Below are 6000 nucleotides of genomic sequence, written 5' to 3'. Positions count from 1 at the left end.
GGACGGTGTCTCAGCCTGTGAAGGAAGAGTGTGAGCTTTATGTTTCCTTCAGACACAGTCCCTTCATCCAAAAGGCATCAATTCTGGCTTAGCTAGGTAGTTAGGTCAGCGTATGGTGGTGGGAGAACTGGAGCACTGAAGAAAAAGGGCGTGGAGAAGCGTGAGAGTCCAGAGGAGAGCCACGCGCATGATTAGAGGTCAAAAGAGCAGGCCTTATGAGGAGAGGCAGAGAGGCATGGGACTCTTCAGCCAGGAGAAGTGCAGGCTCAGGGGTGACTTGGTGGCAGCCTATAAGTATATAAGCAGGGTGTATCAGGACCTGGAAGAACATCTGTTCACCAGGGCACCCCAAGGGAAGACAAGATCTAATGGTCACAAAGGGCTACAGGCTGGTTTAGACTCGACATAAGGAAAAACTTTACTGTCTGAGTCTCCAGAGTCTGGAACAGACTCCCCCCAGAAGTGGTTGCAAGCACCTATTCTGGATATGTTCAAGGAACACCTGGATGCTTACCTTGCTAGGGTCACCTGACCCCAGCTGACTTTCTGTCCTTTAGGCAGGGGGCTGGACCCGATGATCTTGCGAGGTCCCTTCCAGCCCTAATGTCTATGAGATCTATGAAACCTGCATATAGCTGCTTAGAGATAGAACTGAGGCAGCGATCATGGATCAGGCCTTGCACTAGACTAGATAAGTCTGTGCTACAGGCACCACTGTTGTCAGGGGTCCTAGGAGCTGCTAGAAGACAAATACAAGAAAAAAAGCTACCTTGGTGAGACATTAGAGATTGATGGGGACACAGAAAACCTTGCATCCCTAGCACCAAACCTGTGCATATTGTACACACACACACCTGGGATGCGGTTATGCTCTGCATCTGACATTGCACTGCAGGCTAAAAGGAAAAGCTGTCAGCGATCTAGTGAGCAATAACATTACTCTGGCTCAGGTACTACTTCCTGCAACTGCCTGAAAAATTAAGAGCAGGGGTTTTCTGTTTGTACCTGTACAGGCATGACATAAATGGGCTAGCAGTGGCGCAGAGCTGGGGTAAATCCAGGCAGGAGCTGTACCTCATTAATATTTATCACTTTTGTATTGCTGTAACTGTTTGGAAGTGATAATTCCTTCAAAAATGACAGGACTACTTCCCAGTTCTGTCTGTACATATGGTCATGGACAGATGCATTTTCAGCTAAGGCACTGGACTGTGGATCAAAATACATGGACTGGTTCTCAATTCTGAAACAAATTACTTGGGTGACTGTGGCCTAATCACTTAATCCCTCTGGAGATATGATGAATAAACAAAGAATAGTTAATTAAAAGGAGGAGGAGCTTTCTGCTGAGAGGTCATTTGTAGTTAACTGTCCATGTGCCTGCTCTTACCTGGTGGTAAGTGTGAAAGCCAAACTGCAGTAAATTAGTCCTGTGTCACTGTGGACTAAGCTAGTGCAGGTGAGCTTCTGCAGGATAAGGATTTCATCACACTTCAGCAGCTCTATTGTAAGTCCCCGCTCCCTCTTAACTCACTATAACATGTTCCTTTGGCCATGCCTTGGGCCTTTATTTCCCATATCTATAAAACTGGAGAGTCTCTGGCTTCTCTGTTTAGACTGGAAGATATTGGAGCTGTCCCTTACAGTGGGTTTGATATCACATAGCACAATGGAGCTCTGATCTTAGTCAGGCTGTTTAAGTCTTGCACATCACATCTACATGAGATGCTTAATGCCCAGAAGACTAATTTTACTGTGCATTAGTGCGGCAGGCAAAACCTGTGTTAATGCTCTAATGTGCAGTAGATTTAGCTTAATGCACATTAATGTCACTAAAAAACATTTAATCTGCACTAATGCGCAGTAGTGCCGATTATGGCTCATTAAGTTTAGTACCTGTAATGACAGGTACTAAATTTAATGTGCCATAATTACAGTGCATTATTGAACATGTAGGCATGCCCATGATATGACTTCTCAGTCTTTGAAAACTAAATACGATCTTGAACAAAACCTTGTATCCAAACATTTCCATGCAAGGAAATTGTTTTGAATCAGAACTTCAAGGCCTGAGACCCCTTCTCTCTTTACCTAGGATTTAGCCATACTGGTCCCTAGTTCACATCTCCAACCACTAATTGGACTGAGTAAAAATTCTCTTAACAACTTCCTGCAGGCGGCAAGCATGTCATTATCAGCTGACTCCATATAGGCTACTTGTGTCCTCCTGTGAGATACTAAGCTTTGGCAATGCTGCTTTTATTGTGGATGCACATGGACCCCAGAAGCACAAGTGATTATAATCCCCTTCTTAATCCAATATTTGGCTTTGTAAGTGTGTCAGGTGGGAGCATGTTACCTTACCCTCCAAACAGCATGTAACCTGCTGCTGAAATGGCTCAATTCCCTAGTGGTATAGGAAAGCAGCAAAGGAAGGAGGCAAAACATGATACACAGTTCAATCCCCAGATTCATCCTGCAGGCAGGGAGTTACTATTGTAAACAGAGCTCTTACAGGAAATATCCTAATACCCTAATAGCCCTAGAATATGCACACACTGTTTGCTTTAAGACTTTTAACATCATCTGAGCTAGAATTTGAGCTAGAGAATATTGCAAGTGTCCAAACTGTTCTGCTCCTCTATGGTTTATCATTAAGCAAATGAAACCAAGAGACCTAAATAGCTCATTGTTATTGAACAATACAGATGTATACTGCAGTGTTATGGTAACTTTGGTAATAATTGAATTTCACTTGCATCATTTGCATTGTATTAACCTTCAAAGTAAAGAGCACTCCAAACTTTCAATAAAAGACTAACAGAGAACATTTCCAGATCCCCCTTGGGATCTTTGAATTGATATGCTAAGGTGACTGTCCTCTGACCATTTCAGGTTCTTAAATATGCCTGCAGATACATGTAATCAAACAGTGAAAGCCAGCTGCAAAGGCCAAATGCAGTGACTTGGCTAAGATCACGCATGAAGCCAAAGGAGCTGAATTTGGGAGTCCTGGCCCCATCCCAGACTGGCTTCCCCCACCCCAAAGCTGACCTTGCCTTTCCACTCATGTGTCTCCTCCCTAGCATAGCTTTCTAATTCAGATGAGTCTTCATCAGCTTCAACTCTGAAGTAGGTTGAGATACCAACATGGGACAGCTTCATGTCTTTCAGCACCGTGGACAGTAACACCCCCAACTCAAGCCTCCCTTCCCTCACACCAGGGGTGTCCGGCCTCTGTCACCTGCAGGCCGACACTATTTGAAGAAGATCTGGAAGCCACAGGCAATACCGTTCCAACTAGGCAGTATCATGGCAGTGCCACCTGCTTTTTCTCACCAGACTTGAGTTTTATCCATGCACGCAAGAGCCAGTAAGAGACCCATGCACTCCTTAAGCCCTTTTCGATGGTTGGCATCAGACTTGTAAGTGCACTTAGAAACTGTGCTGCCTTTATGCCTGGGATAACTGTCTCCCCATTTGCTAGCATGTGTATTCTTCAAACCTAATTAAACCTTCACGTGTTCAATGTTCCATCAGGAAAGCTAAATAGTTGGGGTTATGTTAATATTCTGCCTTCCTGAGAAGGAGCAATGCCTGATGGGAGAAATAGTTTGGGTCATAGTATAGGTAGGTTCCTTGGCAGGACTGTTATGTGCCGTGGCTCATGCCTGGTTGAATGTGTGATTGGTGATAAGGCCTACTCCACAAAACCGTGGGGACACGAAGCACTCTAGTTACAACTCAAGGGAGCACAGCCAGCTGAAATTAAACATTTTCATTTAGCCTGACAAACACATGCTTTGGTTGCAAATGTCAAAGCAAAAATCAGTTTGGTTCAGGACTTCCCAATCCACAAGCAAATTGAGTATTTTGTGTTGGATTAAGGTGGAAAGTTGCAAACAAGTTTCAGAATGATCCAATTTGCCACGGATGGTCTTTGAAAATTTCTGTTAAATGGCACAATAGACCTGCTTCATGTCTGAGAGCATTAAAGGAAATTCAGAGGATACCACCAACAGTGATCATGGGCTAATAGGTACATCTAGTCATACAAATCTATATACAAAGCCAGCTAAATAGCTTGTATTATATAAGAAAAAAGCAGTCTGATTTTAAATGACATTTTAAAAATCTAGATATCACCTGTATTTCTGTTGGGAAAAGCAGGGATGTATATAGTCATTCTGGATATATTTAATTTGCAAATGCAAGAATTCTTAAGGATTCTTATTTGTTTATAATAGTTTTACTGTCTTTGATACCTTTCCACCAAGACAGATCTCTAAGGCAGTTGCTATACTATATTGTGGAATACACCACATGCATACTAAAATAAGCAGTTTGTTTTTTTGGGGTGAAGAGAGCCCCCCCCATCTTAATAAATATTGTATTATAAGAAGCCCGTATGGGGAATACAAGTTAATTCTTTTTCCCTTTCACCAGCTGTGATCTGCTATGTGTAATGTGTGGTTCAAACTCTCTAGGAAAGAGGAACAAATTGAAAACACTCCCCCTGTGGGTTCTCTTATTAGAGTTGAAGTGACTGTGAAATTCACAGGACATAGCTCATTACAACTAGGCTACCAGCCTGTGACCTCTTGAGGAGAATGATAAGATTCATGCAAAAGCAGGTTGATGCCTTGATTGTTGGATAATGCAGCTGCAGAGCAGAAAAAATTGTATATCCAACTCTTAACCTAGTAATTATCTGTGCTTATGAATCTATGGGCACAGCTACATGTGGTTCTGACTGTGCAGTTGGTACTGCACAGTCATTTAGCACTTGCTTTTGCAAGTACTAAATAATTGTGCAGTCCCCATTGGTACTGCACAGTCCTGGCCAGTGCACAGGTCATTTTTGACCCTCCTGTGCAGCAGCAATGAGCTACTGTGCAGTAGTGGCGGCATCACAGTTAGTGCCTGCTGATGCTATGTTGCCATAGAGACAAGCTACACCGCCATAGCTCATCTCTTTGGCTATTAGCGTCTCATGTGGAGGCACTCTATATAAAGTTAATCTTGAGGACAAGAGAAAGCAATAGGGCAGAGCAGGAATTTTTCAGCAAAATGGGTTTTCATTGGAAAATGCAGATTTGGTCAAATCAAAACTTTGTGTGTGGAAAGTCACCAGGCTTCAATGATACGTTTATCAAGAAAGACTTCTGGGCCTGGAGTAGCATTTCTGGTTAAAACGGAGAGAAAGAGGGAAGTTTCATGAATCTGGAACAGGCGACCCAGAGAAGTTGTAGAGCAATTAACCATTAACATCTGGGAGGCATGGACATGGGCATGGCTGGAGGGAAAGAAGGAGGCCACAAATGGCCCTTCAGGCAATAAGTACCCTAGGGCATGGATGGGCCAGGAGGGCTTACTTAGTGCTTGCGGGGCAGGATTGGTACCATTGGGGTCTCAGAGGGACCCGCTGGCTGACATACAGACAAGGGATCACTCTAGGACCCTTGGGGAGCCCCCCTTTTTATAATCCAATTATTCCAACAACAAGGAAAGGGAGGGTACCCTAGGAAGTGGAGCAGGGCAGGAGTCGCATGACCACCAGGAGGCATCACAGCCACCCATGGCACAGTGTCTCCACAGCTCAGGTGCCTTATGCCAACATTTACCTCCATAGATCAGGTTCCCAAGTCAGACCACCTGAAACTAAGTGTACCATCATTAGGGAAGCCTATTGTAAAGTACAGCAGCTCACCAAAAAGAGATCCAATGATATGTAATAGAAGTGTAATGCCACCAAGGAGCCTGGCTGGTTGAAAATGGGGGCCATAAGACTCCTGAGCTAAAGCTATAAGTCTCCATGATGATGACACGCAGGGATCCAATTCAGTTTTGCCTTTTTGTTTAGGAAAAACGTCAGTCTATCATGGAGGGGGAAAAAATCCAAGCAAAACTAGTTTTTTTTACTAAGTTCAATGAAGCACCTACCAGTCAGGCTGAGATTCACCCCTGTATAGTGCCAGCAGAAAACCTAGTTCATTAGAA

This window comes from Alligator sinensis, unplaced genomic scaffold (assembly GCF_000455745.1).
Source record: "Alligator sinensis unplaced genomic scaffold, ASM45574v1 scaffold760_1, whole genome shotgun sequence".
Taxonomy (NCBI): domain Eukaryota; kingdom Metazoa; phylum Chordata; order Crocodylia; family Alligatoridae; genus Alligator; species Alligator sinensis.
The sequence above is the reverse complement of the archived record's forward strand: the minus strand, read 5'-3'. Positions refer to the sequence as shown.